The following is a 14,954-nucleotide window of genomic DNA, read 5'->3' as shown; positions in this document are numbered from 1 at the left end:
AGCATGTTTTACTTCTCTAAGTAAAAAAACATTCTCCTTACTAGAATAAGTGGTCCATGGTACAGAGCCAGGGTACCCTGCACAACATCATCTTCCCTCCTTTCCAACCCAGCTGAGTCTTTCATCCAAGTGCTGCACAGTACCTCCTCACAAATTGCTTAAGTAGCAAATCGAATACTTACAGTCTTCATCACAAACAGGATATGCCAAAGGCCCTGAAAAATGACCCATGTCCAGCAATAGGGATAAATAAAAAAAATTACCTTTTTTTTTTTTTTCTGTGTGTGGTATTGTTGTTAGTAGTTGTTGGTGGTGATGTTTTTTTTTCTACTTTTAATTCTCTTTTTTTAACTAAAAAAAGTAACCTGGAAGGAAATAAAACATTAAAATATGAGCTAATTATATAAAGTTCTATTAAATAACAAAATCAAAAAGTAAAGCAGAAATTACTTTAAAGCAAGTCTGTCAGTCTTTCACTCCGGGGTACCACTTGACTCTGTGACATTTTACCACCATATTTGATTCTTTGTGCTTACACAATTATTTTTCCCAGAAGACTGCACACAGTTTCCTTATTCTCAAGGGAACAGTAACTAAATCAAAAATAGTCTTGCAACATACTAAACATACCAAAAGGTGCTAATCTGTAAGAAAGGAAGAATTTGAAAAATAAAAGAGGTTAAAATGAATTCTGCCCTTCTGCTCAAGCCAAGCATCCATTTTTTTAATACTCAGTTAAAGACTTCCTACTGCTGCTTGTGCCTGGACCACCTGTTCCCATCATGCACTCAGATCAGCAGGTTTTGGCACAGTGGGAAATAGTTCATAAAAATACTAGTTCAATATCAGGCATTTGGGGCGAGCAGTCTGAACCAGGTGACCTGAGTGCTATTTCATTGGCATGAAAAAACAAATGGTTAGGAGGAAGGAAAGAAGGACAAATACTGAGTAAAAATTGAGTACTGTATGTCAAGTTGGTGGAAGTGAAGAAAAGAGTTGGAAGGAAGTTCTAAACTGTATTTAACAGGATGAGGAGGGAGGAATGTGGATCATAGTTTGTGGAGTATGAATGATGTTGAATAAAGAGGTGAAAGAGGCAATTTTTCTACTGATAGATAAGAATTGGAAGAGCAGGTGATAAATAATCTTATGCAAAGAAGAAATGGGTAGTATAAAAAAGAACAGAGATCAAGGGGAAAGGAGCAGGTGAAGTGATCAATGGCTAACAGATTGAATAGGCAGGTTAGTTAGATAAATAATTCCAAAGTGCCAGTTTTAAAAGCTCTCTGAATTATAAATTTTAAATCAACCCTTGCATCTGACCTCTAACAAAACTTTGTTATTGATAGCAATATATTCACATCTGGAAGAAAATATCCTGAAAGACAGTTACAAACCTTTTATATTTAGTTCATAGGAAACTCTTCTAGTTGCAAAGATGGAGATTTCTGGTCTTTTGTCTTTAAATTTCTCTCATTGTTTCAGACATTAGACTCTGCAAATAGTTCACATCTCCTCAGGCAATGAGTGAGAAAGTACTGCCATCCCAGGACGTGAGGAGAAAGAGAGGCTCCTTCTCTTTTTGGAAGGAAGAGCTTGTCACTCACTCCAGTCATAACAGCAGGCCGGACCTCTGTCACTTGCTTTTTTCACGTAGAAAATATTTTATTCCAGGTCTTGGCACTGCAGTGTTATTTGGCACTCAATCCACAGGGGCATTATCCCACAAATAACACCATACTATAGGTCAATTCCAGACTTTTAAATAAGCAATATGAAATCTCATCCATTTCTTCCTCTAAATCTGAAAAAAATAAGGTCTTTTTGTATCCTTTCACAATTTGAAACAGAATGTACAACCTTATCAGCTCAGTGCGCATTGCATATTTCCTGGTAAAATGAGAGGCTTTCTTGGGTAAAGGTAGCTTTCTCTGAAGAGAACATGATACTTCTTAGTTAATTGGAACGTTAGTTCTGGAACTTGAAGAGGGGTTGAGAGATGGGTTAAAAAGGCAGTTCTTTGTATGAAGCAGTTCACAAAGGTAGAAATAAATGAATACTGGAAAAGAATAACACTTTTTATGTGCCAGCTTGTATCTGGCAGGGCTAGTACAGACTCAGAGCCAGTAAAGCCCCCAAATCCCCCTGGTCATTCTCTCCAGTGTCTGTGCTCGCAGACTCACAATTATGGGCAAAAGGTGCGTCCATTACGGCTGGGAACGTACAGCTGGCTCTGATCCATAATGCTGAACAGTTTCATAATATACATAATGATTTCTTCATACACTTTAAAAGCTTTTATAGCTCAAATGTTTCATCATCCATGGCAACCTGCAATACAGAAGACAAGTGAGAGTTGGCACAATTAAATACATATATATATATTATATTGACTAGGATATATATATATAATCCTAGTCAAAGCAGAAGTCTAAATTTTTAGTAAAGATGTCAGGGAATTAACACAACATGAACCTAAATAAGTATTACAGGAAAATACCTCCTACTTAAAATGCATACCTTCCTTTAGGATTCTGCTCATCTACATACCACCACGTTCTTTTTAGATTTCACCGTGCTGATATCAAGAGTCATTGTTGAATTTAAGACAATTTTCTGAAAGAAATTTGGATTTTATTAGTACCTGAAACTGAAATAAAAAATGATTCCTCTGTTTCTTTGTTACGCAGGATTGAGCCCTTTATAACAGTGCCTTTGTGGTGTCTTGCCACTTAAAAAACTCAGTACACAGAAACAGGTAGAAATTATTCACATTTTCTATTGAGAAAACACACTACATTGCACTGCTTATTAAGCTGTAGAACCTGTTCTTTTCTATTCTTTTCTAGGAACAAGGATTAAGTTAGTCTTCAGAGAGCTACATTTATTTAGTTATTGTCATTTCTTGATGAAAGTAGAAGAACTATAATACTGTTTTCTTTGAGTGATGCCCAGCTGACTCATGGTCCTTTTGTTTGCACCGCTATAGAGAATTTAGGACATCTGCCCCTGCATTTTTGTTGGTTTGGATCCCTCCACTAATCCTGAACAAATGCGTATTTCCTACACTTTCTGACATTATCAAGCTGGCAAATGTCTCTTCCAATTTCTGGAGCAAACCAAGACACTGGCATGGCTTTCTTGAATGGCAAATATCATCACTGGCGTGTAACAGCTGAGAATGTTGCCTCCAGCATCTGCCCACATGCTGAAGCACTATCTGGCACATCCACAATGTCTGCTACCAGAAAATTGTAAAACAAACAAATCAAAACAAACAAAAAAACACCTCTCAACACTACCAAAACTTTCAGCTTAAAGTGAATTTAGCCCTTCCTTTAACAAATACAAGAACATTACCATATCTGCTTCAAAAAAATAAGGCTAACAAGGAGAAAATCACTTATGCTACCCACACTCTGGCTCCTTCAAAGCTGCAAACATGATACAGTAACAGAGGAAGAAATTATGTCAAATTTTGTGTGGCTACTGTTGCTTGGGAAACCACTTCCTTGGTAACTACAATACATTCTCAGCACGTCTCAATATCAATTTCTCTCCATCTCTGAGAGACACAGACCTGCAGTATTGGTGTGAAGACAGAAAAAGAAAAAAAAAAACAGTAACAAAACCAACCTGAAGGAAAAAGGAGAGAACGAGCTAAAGGTTTGCTGTTGTTGTACTTTCAGATATGTCTAAATGAAAAATAACATAACTGAAAATATAACTGGGAGCTGTTTTTAACATTGTTAGGAGGTGAAATTGCTGATATATGTCAATAAGTGTGTCTGGAATCATAAGCATGAGGTTGGAGACAGGTGCTCGTGGGGCTCTGGATTACTGGCACAGTGGCTGGCACAAAGGTGGCTGTTGCTGCCTTTTTCTCCTCTCTGATCCACCATTTGTCAGGGCATTTGTTACTGAACCAACACGATGTTGCAGAATTCAGCTTCAGAAAACGTCCCTTAAAATAATTTCTTAGCATTTAAAAATAATTTCTTAGCAAAATCATTATAAAACAAAAAATATCATAAACCACAGAATTCTCTTACAGACTGCTCTAGAGTCATGGCTACAGGAAACAGTGAACTTCTCCATCTCAGCAAATATGGAAACTTAAATAAGAATGTTAAACAAATACTTTAAATCACCCCTGTTATCACTGTAACAATGCATTCTTTTTATATGTATCTGTATGGATATGTCTGTACATAGATGCACACACACACTCCTGCTGTATTTAGTCCTTTTGTTGCTATTTTTGCAGACAAAATAACTAACCGGCTGAAGTTCTTTTTGTTCTCATGGGGCAACATCATCCAAAACCATTAATAGTGTCATTTTAACGCCCTTAGTTCAAGCAAGCCTTCCACCCACAGTCCAAATGGTGGAGGATATATGTAAACCACAGCTCTTCCAGAAATTCAGTAATTTACCAAGTCACTGGAAACATTGCTGCTAAACTACAGCAATATACTCATCCATTTCCTAGTGCTGATTCCTGGATTAAATATGAGTACAAATTAAGAAATTTGAAAACTGAAGACTAGACTTTAAAGTTTGGTCTCTGAAAAAGCAGTTTGTATGATATCTACAATATAATGTACGGCTAGTTGGGAGAGGGCAGGAGGAATACTTTTCTTATTCTGATTACTAGAAAAGAGATGATGGAGGGATACAGTAGAGCTATGTGACAGTAATGGAAAGCATAGGAACTCCTTCTGTGATCACCACCTGGGTCAGCACTAGTTTCTCTCAAAGTATGCCTTAATTTAGAAAAATAAATGAGGCTGTCCGGAAGAGTTGGGCTGATAGTCTATTGGGCTACTCTTCCCAGGTACTTGAAATACATTCTTCAGCATACACTTATTGCACTTTGAGAATGAAAATGACAGTGGGAAATGCCAAGTCTTCCACGTTACTGCCATAGCACTTGAAAAGATTTGGCAGTACACCTTTCTCTCCCTGTGGAAGTTTAGGTACTCTATCCAAAAGCACCAACTAGCCATTAGTTTCAAAATTATTCAACTATGGATGCCATGAAAGCTCTAGTGAATGTGAACTGTAGGTCATCTGATGTATATTATTGTTACCAAATTAATTTTGACAAAAAGTTACATATATGGAAAAAAATGATAGCAGAGGGGCCAAATCAAGCTTGTATGTTTGAAGTCTCTATATGCTGACATTTAGCCTTCCCTGTCTTTAAATGTGAGCTAAATGAGAAACCGCCAGTTTCATTAGGGCGACATTCTGATTTTCTCACAACACACTGGGTGACATCTTACTTCAACAGCATCCCATTCACTCTGGGTGAGAGGACTCACTAGAAACATTTTAGACAAAGAATAATCTAGGAAAAAAAAAAAAACAACTATAGAAACTTGACTGAAAAAAAATCACTCCTGTATTGTCTCGCATATTTTAGCTTACGATCAGATTATCTGTTCCTCTTCTGTTAAATAGAAAGATACCACTGATTCTTGTGTATTGCTGGCTTGATTCATCTAGCTCTTTAAAAGTCACTGTTTGTATATTTAATTTCTCAGAGGATGATTCAGTTATGTCTACAGTCGATGGAAGTCAAGTGAGATAATTACTCTTGCCTCCCAAATATTCACTTGCAAGCGTATCAGGTTTCTATGACTTTTTTTTTTAATTTATGTTTGCAAAGATATGCAATGTCTCTTGCACAATGAGGTATATGTTAATACCTTTATTTGCAGCATGTTAAAAGATGAATGGGAGTTTATTATTTATTCTATGTTAAAAGAACTTCTCTTTTATTTCTATTGCAATGAGGGACAGTATCATCATCCCTATTTCTAAAATAGTCTCATTACAGAAGTCTACCTTTCTCCTGAAATGTTCAGTGCCTGTCTGTGAAGCTTTCCAAACCATTCACAGCAAGCTGTACTGCTCTTAAATATTAGAATACACCGATAAAATTTCAAAAGAAAGGCTTTTTAAAACATAAAAATCCTCTGAAGTATTTTTACATACAAACATATTAATTGAGAAGGGCTTTACAGAGTAAAACTGCACTGGACTAGCGGTGATTCCTAGCCAGAGCAAGGATTTACACAGAACAGGGACAAATCTCTCTCTCTCCTGTGCCTTTAGTGGAAGTCCTAATCACCGGGATATTGGTATTCTGCACCATTTCCCGTACTTCTTTAAATATTCATCACACTTACGAAGGGTGATTTGGAACATTGCCCATGACGTTAACGAATCAGGAAGCACATCTCAAACCTCAGGCTCCCAGCAGCTATTCCATTGTTGCTCTCTCTGATGTTTTCACAAACTTAATTTGCACAGTCTTAATTTGCTTCAGTGCAGAATAAAGAACGAATGTCAAAGCCTTACAATTTTAACAGAGCTACCAGTTTTCAATCAGCCTTTCCTACCTTTTCTAAAGATTTTTCCTATCGCCCAGCAGAGTCACATTCTCATAGACAAAACCTGAACATAGTCCCACAGAAACAAAAGTTTTCACTGAACTAGGATAAACAAGCAAGTACGTCCAAATGCTAACTAACAGAGCCCAACAGAGCCTCTAAAAATGTAAAGCTCCAGCTGGTAACTTGGACCAATAATTTATCTATGTGGATTTAAACACCATTAGGGTTTCATAATGCCTGCCTGTAACGAGAGGAATCTTTGAAGCCCAATGAAATTCACATAATGAATTTCACACAACCAATAATCTAGATCATAATCAGTATCACAGAGAATGCAGGAACCATCATTTACTCTTATTTCTACAGGTAGTTAATGTATGTCTCGCTTTCCAGTTTCTCGTAGACTTATAGCTCTATATCTTCCCTTTATATGTTTTCCCTATATATTTTCACGTAAATTTGACTTATTCCTTCAAGTAATGCTAAACACACAAATCATTTTAGATACTTCATTTTCTTAACATTGACATCACATTTATTTTAGACTTCCACAAAAGTGAATAAAGGGATAGTCTGATCAAAAATACTATTTTTTTTCCCTTTTACATATTCATCCAAACACACAACAGTAACATGACACTGTACATATAGAACATACCCATGATTTTGGGTATAAAAATAAGGTAAAAATTAACAGTTTGCTACAGGATCAATACTCTATGCACAGATCACTACCTTTTTAAGTTTTTTTTTTTTTTTTTTTAAAACACCGTATGATATTTAAGCATGGCCATCATAAGTCAAAAGTGACTTTGCCTTTAGCTGCTGGCTATACTCTGTACTCAAATACTGCCCAAAATACAGTTGGCTTCCCTGCTGCAAGAGCACACTAAAGACTTGCAGTCATCTGCTTGTCCCCAAGGTCTCTTAGGCCCTTTTCTCCAAAGGTGACACTTCCTAAAGGTAGAAAACTGCTACTCACAGCATAAGCACTCCATTAAACCTGATTTTCATATTCTTATCTACTTTTACAATATTGATATTTATGAAGGCTGGAAAAAAGCCCTTTTCACCATTATTTTGGATTATTTTAAGCGCCTCCTACATAATCATCAGACCTAGCAAACAAATGCTTGTGTTACTGAATCTGACAGTGATCTTCATTTAGACTGTTGAATTATTTTCCTACCCAGAAGTAGTCCAAATAATGATGCAGAACAGTACTATATTTCCAGCTGTGTTCGTGGATCAGTAATTACAGTCTACATTAACCTTTTCTCCATTCAAAAACTAACCTATGAAAGCTCTGGTTCTTCATTAAAATGAGCTTAAGAAAACATTTTTTATAATTTATGAACCTTCAGGTTATGCATGAACTTTCCCGATGTCCAGATGATCAAAAGGAGTTTATTAGCTCCCAGACTTTACACAGCCTGCAAGGAAAGGTTCAGGTTTTAAATCCTCAAAACTTTATTTCCTTCCCTTGCCCCAAACTCTTGACATTTTCTCTAATGTCATTTGAAATGGTAGCATATATACTGTCCATTTCTTTGAGTTTCACTTAAGCATGTCTTTTCAGTGCAACACTCTAAAGACAAAAGGAAGCTGCAAATGCATGTAAACTTTTTTTTTTTTTTTTAAATGCAAACACAGGAAGATATGTTTAGCAAATTCCTTAAGAAAAGTATTTGTTAAGGAATATGTTTTATTATGTATCTTGGTGTCCTTTCAATTCTTCAGAGGAACAAACCTGATTTAGACCCAACGCATTTTGAAAATATTTTCAGTTCAATTGGAATGCATCTCTTCCTGTCCACTGTTGATAAGAGATACACCTAATCTAAATCTATTTAAAAACGAAAGGGACTGGATGCACAATGTTGTAGAAAGATCAGGATAACCTGAGTTTGAAATTTTAAATGAAGACATTGAAATCCTTTGGGATTTTAAATGAAGACATTGAACCCTTTGGGTTTCTTAAGCAGAACCTCAGTCCTCTCCTGTTCAAGAGAGAGAGGATTATTTTCTGCAGAAAGCTCCAAAGGAAGATGAAGGGGTAGGGGCTGGGACAGCCTGATGTTTACTATTGCAAAGACCATCACTGAAACATAATTCTAGCCCAACATTCAGCTAGTGTAATGCGATGTCAAGACACCTGGAGGAAGAAAACATACTTCTGTCACCCATCTCTGCCTATCCAAGAGGGGGAATAGAATCTGTGGAAAGATGAGTCCATTATCACTGCCCATAACTTCACTTCCACAGTTATCAGGACCAATGGATGTCGTGCCATTTTCTCAGGACAAAAATCGTGTAGAATCACTTAAGCTTGAGGAGATGTTTCTTGCCTGAAAGGATGCAATTTGTTAAACTCTAAAGAAGAAAAAAAAATAAAAGCAAAAATCCTTTCCATTTAACACGCTTCTCTTCTTTCATATAAGCTTGTAAACATCTACTCTACACTTGTAAACATCAACTCTCTTTAATAAATTATCAGCTATTTGACCATGTGAGGAAGCCACATCAAATAGTAACATAATAGTCCTCCCATATATTCTTCTCTTTACAAAATAAGGAAGATTTATGGCAGAATTCATAGGAACGTACTTCTTGTAGATAATGGCTTATAGTATATAGTAACCTGAAGACATTTTGAGCCTGAGTCTTCTCTCTTTCTCTCCTCTAAGAAGAGGGGTGACAGTTATGCTTTGCTTTTTTCATTTTGTTAAAAACATGCTGGAATTTGGAAGGATTCTTCTCACATCCTACTTCAATAATGATTAAAAAAAAAAAAAGCGTTTAAAACAGCATCATAGGGCATATTTTGAAACTGTGCAACTAAACTGCTGTTATCTATACGTTAGGACAACTTTTGCTTCACAGTCTTTTCTATTTGCTGTGCTGTTTAGTAGCAGAAGCAGCTATAAGCTCCAGCAGTCAATCTGCCACTGTTGTCCTTTTATACAATCTGAGAGAATTTACATGGGCTGACAGACAAAATTGCCCTTTGTATGCTTTGTCTGTAGGGGAATTTGCGAGTATGTCCAAGTTTTATAAGATAATGATAATCATACTATACACCAAGCACAAAGGACAGATTTTCCCAGAGTCTTTTCCAAGCAAGTTAAAACTGTGGACAAACAGAAAATAACAGATAATACTTAAAAGAAAACCAACCCATTTATGCATCAAAGTTAAAGTGGGTCACTCTGCAATGTAAAGCACATTTTTACTGGATATAAATTTAGCAGCTCTCTGCAGCACTATGCATGACAGTAGTCTTGTGATATTTCAAGTACAGAATGGGTCCCTGGAGACATCATGTAATTTATAATGGACTAACCATAATAAACTATAGCAGTCAGAAAGGGAGCTGCTTCCAATGAAATAAGGCATGCTGGTTCATTTGTCTTATAGGAAAGTCCTGTTGAAGGTCTAGCTTTTCTGAGGTCAGCTAGGAGGCTGGTTAGTTGTTAAAAATATTCCAAAATGGAGCCTCTCCTTCTTTGTCTTTCAGAGAATAAGAAATTGAGAGAGGGAAAAAAAAATCAACAAAACAAAAGGAAAAAAAAAACACAAACCACCAACAACACACAAATACAAAGGATCCCAGTACACTTCTTCCATCAACTAATAACACCCCTGTCCCCCAAGTGCACAGTAAATGCCTTGCTGTTCTTTGTGCTGGCAAGGCTGTATCATAATTGGTGCAGTAACAAAATCCAGCAATACCTGCAGGATTATACGTACTGTCTTCCTCAGGTTTTGCAGCAAATTAATTAGATGCCAGCTGTCTACAAAGTCTCTCTTTATTTTTGACATATCTGTAACTTCATTTTTTCCACAAAGTCCTTGCAGGAAGACTGTAGGTGTCTGTTTGCTCTGTTCATAGCTACTGAGGGTTGATATCTAACAACCCACGCTCCAATATGAGAACTGATAAGCAGATTAAAGGTGCTGTTTTCCAAAACACAGATGTATCTAGCATATCCACTCAGCACTGGAATCTACAAGGGCCACAATTAATGAAAGAATTAGGTTAACCTAATGGTATTCAAGACCCAGAACTTAATTTATGGATCCTAAATTGTTATAGGCCTTTGATGACCTGATAATCTAGAAAAGATATTATCAGCTTGGATCTCTGAAGAGAAAGTTTCATTTGACTTTTTCCCATTATGGCACTTGATCATTTGAAATAAATGTTAAAAAAAATTTGCTCTAGTTACACCATATTTTTCAGTTACCACTTAATGATATAATGAAGGCACAAGTAATTAAAAATATACTTAACATTAAATGTAATAAATTAAAATACTTAATATTTAATTTAACAATAGTTATGAGAGGTAAAGGGCTGCAGTAAATCTTGTAGGACTGTTCTGTTGCAAGTTGTTAGCAGGTGTCACTGACCTAGGCTGTGCCGTGTGCTCAAGGTGTTTCTCCTTGCACTTTGGTGCCGTCACTCACTCACACAACACCAAATGTGAGGACAGCAGAGGGCATTTTTCTCTTCAAGGAGAGAAAAAGGGAGATGCCACATGGGATACAAACCTCAGGCAAATCCCCATCTGACAACAGGCTTATTGTCTAGCTGCCAAAAGTGTTTAGAAATCCAAAAACATCTTTTTGAGTTCACGATATGCAAAAGCTATGGTAATCTTGATTTAATTCCTCAAAGCAAATTGACCTGGGTACAACAAACATAGTGCAAAAGAATTGATTGCACTTTGCAGACATGCATATTCATGGATCCTACCTTGCAGCAAGCAGAGAAGTTGAGGAGGCCAGGTCTGCAGAAAGAGCACCACACAGGCACCCAGTACTCAGGCTTTACTAGGTCTCAGAGCTTTGAGCATATCTCATATAAGAATGTTAAACAAAAAAAAGAAATGACAACCAAATCAGTTATACAGTGTACAGAATGAACCAGAAACTTTAAGATTATGGCCACCAAAGCAGGCAGACTGAAAATGCCAAGTCATTGCTAGAGTTTTCTTGTCCATTCCTACAATCCTGATTCCTCATCATGCCAAACCAAAGTGTTGCAGAGGGAAGCTGACTGCTGAGCTGAAGTGCTTAGCTTTTATTTTTTCCAGAAAGCTTGGTGGAAAAAAAAAAAAATAACATTTTAGCAAATTTAACACAAACAGCAACATTTGACATTAAAAATGAAAAAAATGTTTTAGTTGAAAGTAAAAATAAAATCTCCTAGAAAAGAAAATCACTTCCCTAGGATATTAAAATAACTTCTTTTTTTTAAAGTGTTAAATAATGTACTAATATGATAATGTTCTTTTTTTTTTTTTTAAAGCTTTCCTAAGATAAATATTTCATATAAATTTAAATCCAAAAGCATCACAAAATTTTTCAAGGGTATAAAATAACGAATACCAAGTTTTCAAAAATAAATATCCACAAAGTATATATTTTTCCATAAATATTTTTGATAGAGATAGACTCATCCAGCAAGAAATGAACAGTGTTTTCTCCAAGCAGTCACTATTAGGCAGTACAGCTATCAACAGGGATATAACTTTTATAACAGACAATCATTGCATCTTCACAAAGCAAAGTGTTTGGGAATGTCAAATTTAGACATCTTGCTAATGAAAAAAACAAAAACAAACTCATCTATTATTTTACGCATTATGATTTACTGACAAAGAAATGGTTACCATGTGCTTTTAAGCTGGGAAAGTACAGGCACAATTCTTACCCTCTTTCAGAGTGGATCTCATAAACACAGAAACTAGCAAGAGGCATTCTGCATCTACTAAAGAATAATGGTGCAGAGGTTTTATAAAAATGACTTTTCAGAGTAATATGTACAGTGGAATAATATACATCATTAGAATTAAATATCTCACTTTAAATCTGCCACTAAGGAGCAAAGCCAAATCTGTTCCCAATACCATAGAGATTTTGCATACAGTGTAGTTTCCACTTAGCAATGTGTGACTTCTTACAAAATCTAAGCAAGCAGTTTGAGTTTATAGGCTAACAGGTTTGCATCGTTATGTCAATTATTATTCAAGGAGAAAGATCTTCCCTCCCCTCCCTTGTTGTTTGAACCACTTTGACAACTTTCAAGGTGTGCCCAGTAAAGAGAAATTATTGGTTTTATACATGGTGTTTAACCCCTTGTGAAATCCTTTGGGGCTGAACCTGCTCACCTGAGCAAAGGGAGCAGGATTTGGTATTTGTTTTCAAGCACTCTCAGCTGTGAAGTACACTCCTAGGGAAGAAGCATGGACTTATGCCGGACATCCTTCCTGCTCATCAGCACCAGGAGGGCTTCCCTGACCTATGACTTCCCTGTAAGCAATCTGAGTCAGGGAGGGAGCAGGTGATGGATGGGCAGGCTGCAGTTAATAGACAGAAATATGCTATGACAGAAAAACAGCCTGAATTTAATTTAAAGTCTTCTAGCATGAGTGAGAAATTGTACTTTATATTTTATTTGCCTCTTCTATCCATTTTTTATTTTTATTTTTATTAAATATTTCTTGCTTTTGTAAATTTCCATTTGGATCTCATAAAAAGGTGGTTTTTTGTTTTGTTTTGTTTTTTTCCCTCTTTCTCTTATCCTTAATTAGTGTGAATGTCAAACCTGTTCAGTAATCATGTAGCTTTGGGTAGTAATGAAGGCAAATAAATAATGCTTAACCTTTCACAGAGAGATCTGGAGACCCTTCCAAAAACAATTAAGGCTTGTATGATTCACAGGAATTAACAAATGTCAGCAAGTTAAGTTTCCAAACTTGTGTAAAAACAATAACATTAAAATAAGGGGGGGTGAGGGTGGGGAATAGATAGCCTGTCCTTCCTACAGTCTTAAACCCCTCTAATTTTAAAGCATCTGTTATGTGTCGGAGAAATTAGGCAATGTTGATTAGATGCTGATGTTGGTTGGGAGGATTTCCCATGCTGTGGTTCTCTTGCTCTTTTCTTATCCAACACCCCTCGTGATTTTTTTTCTGCATGCTTGGCACACACTTTTCTTTCAGATAAGTTTTGATGCAAAAACAATTTGATGTGTCTGGAAACATTGCAGACAAATCTTTCTGTTCTGACGTGGAGGTTCTGGCCTCTGTATTACCACGTTCCTTCTCCAGACAATGCCCTCTTTCCTCAAGGAACAATTTCTTTGCATGACATGGAAGGGGAAAATACCATCCTCTCTAACTTAAACATTACTGGATCCTTCCATTACTACCTCAGCTTTTGTGCTGTTGGTTTATCACCGCACATCTTGTCCTTTTCGCTACTGTCCAAGAGCGTACAAAGGCCTTTGTTCCCTGTAACCTGCATGACATTGTACACCTGTGCCTGCCTGTCATCTCTCCTCACAGGGTTTTATAAACATCAGCACTGTAAAATTTCAATAAAAAGTTGAAGATTAAAGACAAAGATGATCAATCAATTTTTCAGACAAGATCTTTGGAAACATCTAACAAGGAGATCTCAAAGGCCTCATACCATTCTTATGTGAGCTTAGGAAACATCAGTTTTTAGACATATTAACCAAACTTAGAAATGTAAGTATGTGTGACTATGCACATCAATATATATATACGTATCTCTACTCAAGTACTATTTGAACAATAATTAGCACCAGAACTAAAAATGTGCACAGTTTACATGATTTAGGTTTTAAAGCATTTGTAAGGGAACCTGAGTCGATCCAAAACCCAGAATTACAGGAAGATTTTGTTTCCTTAGCTATATTCTTTCTAAAAATGGGAAAATTTAAAAAATGGTCACAGCTGGAAGCATGCTGTTAGCCATTAAAGTGCCAAAATGAACGCAGTGAATCAGCTCCGACAACCCATCAGAAATATAGAAGAAATACCCTTTTTCCAAGAATAACATATTTTCAAAATCTTTGCCCTAAAATTAAAAATGAAACAAATCAATACAATCACAACAACAACAAAAAAAACACCTTGTCTTGGCCAGAGTCTTAGTCCAGTGAAGTGTATCTCTATTTGCATGAGTAATTTACATCACCTGAATATGCAACCCCATTTCTGTAGGTAACCATCCCTTTTTACTTTATTGAATACTTAGACTCATGAACATCATAATAAATCAGTCACTCCAAATATCCTTCAAGTATAATAAGCATTACAAATTAATAATGTCATGCTGGTTATTAATTTTGATAACCAAAGAATTTGCATTAGTGAATTTACTTGCTTTTTAGTTATTAATGTTAGATTTATTTAACATGCAACAGTTACAATGTGTTAGAAGCAAGTTCCCACTATTTGATTCTTCCACAGCTGTTCAATATTTGGCTGATGCATAAGTTTGTTCCTTTAAATAATGATTTCCCTTTTATAATTTGAGAACTGTGATTTCTTAGATAATTTCCGATAAAACATTTTGTTACTCTTAGATTATCAACAAATAGTCAGTAGTACAATTTACCAATAAGAAGTTGGTATTAATATTTCTAAATTGCAGTCAAGTAAATTGAATGAAGGAAAGGCCATGTTACCCAAGTCGTGAAATAAGTGTTAAAACTCAGAATAGAAAAAAAAT

The 14,954-nt window shown here is 36.0% G+C and overlaps 1 long non-coding RNA gene across 2 annotated transcripts; it reads right to left on the bottom strand.

Moving 5' to 3' along the window:
* Positions 1-266: 266 nt before the first annotated feature.
* Positions 267-12,221, bottom strand: LOC121077864. 2 transcript variants are annotated; one of them, XR_005824338.1, is made up of 5 exons: positions 12,083-12,221; positions 11,164-11,265; positions 2,184-2,331; positions 1,398-1,804; positions 267-365 (listed from the first exon to the last, which is right to left on the bottom strand). It is a non-coding gene; the product is annotated as an uncharacterized LOC121077864 (long non-coding RNA). The 2 variants fall into 2 exon arrangements; XR_005824337.1 differs by having other exon boundaries at positions 1,398-2,331.
* Positions 12,222-14,954: the final 2,733 nt, after the last annotated feature.

The sequence above is a fragment of the Cygnus olor genome, chromosome 14 (genome assembly GCF_009769625.2).
Source record: "Cygnus olor isolate bCygOlo1 chromosome 14, bCygOlo1.pri.v2, whole genome shotgun sequence".
NCBI lineage: Eukaryota > Metazoa > Chordata > Aves > Anseriformes > Anatidae > Cygnus > Cygnus olor.
Note: the sequence above shows the minus strand (reverse complement) of the source record. Positions and strands in the feature narration are given on the sequence as shown.